The sequence below is a fragment of the Rhinopithecus bieti genome, unplaced genomic scaffold (genome assembly GCF_001698545.2).
Source record: "Rhinopithecus bieti isolate Rb0 unplaced genomic scaffold, ASM169854v2 scaffold_14018, whole genome shotgun sequence".
Classification (NCBI taxonomy): Eukaryota; Metazoa; Chordata; class Mammalia; order Primates; family Cercopithecidae; genus Rhinopithecus; species Rhinopithecus bieti.
The window spans coordinates 93,279-95,686 of NW_016807666.1; positions in this window are offsets into that span (position 1 = coordinate 93,279).

A 2,408-nucleotide genomic window follows, 5' to 3' on the forward strand; every position below is an offset into this window, starting at 1 on the left:
CAGCACTTTGGGAGGCCGAGACGGGCGGATCACGAGGTCAGGAGATCAAGACCATCCTGGCTAACATGGTTACTAAAATATACAAAAATACAAAAAACTAGCCAGGCGAGGTGGCGGCCGCCTGTAGTCCCAGCTACTCGGGAGGCTGAGGCAGGAGAATGGTGTGAACCCAGGAGGCAGAGCTTGCAGTGAGCTGAGATCCGGCCACTGCACTCCAGCCTGGGGGACAGAGCAAGACTCCTCTCTAAAAAAAAAAAAAAAAAAAAAAAAAAAAAAAAAAAAAAAAAATTTTTTTTTATTTTTCCCCAAAACACCCCCCAAAAAAAAAAAAACTAAAGATTTACTTCTAATTAGCCCTAAACATCCACCATAGAAAAATATAAGGATGTTGCTCATTTTAATCAATCAGGGATCCAAAATGATAGATCAGGCACCATTGTGAACATTGATCACCATTTTGTCAGAAGCTGAGAAAGACACTGGAAGATTTTACATTGCCAACTAAATATTCCAGTCCAGAAGTGACCCATGCCACTTCTGACCATAACTTATGGTACACAACACATCCCATGACCCCACCCAAACACAAGGGAGCCAGGAGGCACAACCCAACCAGGTACCTCTAAAATGGAGGGTCAGAAGTATTTGATGAATAGCATTAATGACTACTACACAGCTATATTAACACACAAACACATCAATGTGTATCAGGTGCTTTATTAATCCTCCCTAATAATTTTATTGTTAATAACAATAGTAATGTAGGACTTACACACTCTCTGGAAAATTTCTGCCTTAGTTATTTCAGCAAGTTTACACAACCACCAGGTTTTCTGGGTCACAAGCTTGTTTATGGCAGGACTTGAAGTTGAATATAACTCTTTTGGTCTTAAAGATAAAGCAAGAGGTGTGTAATGGTCTAATGGAACACAGGGACACCTAGGCTCCAACATCAGGGTTCCATTCCTGCCATTGTTTTCACTAAATCCTCATAATTATAAGGAAGTAACCAGCAAGCCAGAAAAGAAATCTAATTTGCAGTAGCGTCTGTATTCGTTTAAGCACGCATGACTTTTACCACTATCTCCCACCAATCACCTGATTTTGAGAAGCTGGCCTAGAAGACATATTTACTTTCTACTTCCTTTATTTCTATGTCATAGTTTTCTCATACTCAACTAAGTGGCATAGCTACTTTAGAATGTGAGGATTCCTACCATATATTAATAAATAAATGCATTAATTACAGCCTACAGTAATTTTTAAAGCTAATTAAGTTCTTTGACCCCAAGAATCATAACTTATATTTTTCAGTTCTGAGATCAGCCTGACCTTTTTTTCCTCAACAAATGCATGACCACTAAAAAAATCACGATTTTTTTTTTTTTTTTTTTTTTTTTTTGAAGACAGAGTCTCGCTCTGTCACCCAGGCTGGAGTGCAGTGGCATGATCTCGGCTCACTGCAAGATCTGCCTCCTGGGTTCAAGTCATTCTCCTGCCTCAGCCTTCCGAGTAGCTGGGACTACAGGTGCCTGCCACCACACCTGGCTAATTTTTTGTATTTTTAGTAGAGATGGGGTTTCACCGTGTTAGCCAGGATGGTCTCAATCTCCTGACATTGTGATCCGCCTGCCTTGGCCTCCCAAAGTGCTGGGATTACAGGCGTGAGCCACCACGCAGGGCCAAAAATCACAATTTTTTTAATGGAAAACTTTAAGATATTCCCAGAAATTCAAACTAAAAGAAATTCTAAATAACAAGTGACCATAAGATAGCACTTTGGATTAAAAAAAAGTTTCCAGTCTACCCATTTGGTAAACCCTAAACTTCTCAGTTGGAACTGGAGTGTGGTCTCTGTCAGGATATGATGCCAGTTTCCCCAAGTCACAATAGGGGACTGTCAGTGGGTAAGAAGCATCTGAAGACTTTAATAAGATTTTTTCTTTTCAAAGAAGGGAGCCCAGATGTTAACCCAGAAATGTGCTAATAAGCATCAGTAAGAGGAAAAAAAAAATCTTTCTTGAAGGTAGATATAATCAGAAGGGTCTATGAAGACCTCTGAGCATCTTGCCATATCAGGTGGAATGCTTCTGTATAGCCTTTGAGAGTAGACCAGAAATCTTGCTCCATCTTCCATCATATAGGTACCTAGGAGGCTGCTTGAATACAACAGAATAATAAAGATGGCCGAATAGAAACAGCTCCAGACTCCAGCTCCCAGCGCGAGCGACACAGAAGATGGGTGATTTCTGTATTTTCAACTGAGGTACTGGGTTCATCTCACTAGGGAGTGCCGGACAATCAGTGCTGGTCAGTTGCTGCCACCCAAACAGCGAGAGCTGAAGCAGGGCGAGGCATTGCCTCACCTGGGAAGTGCAAGTGGGGAATGGAATCCCTTTTCCTAGCCA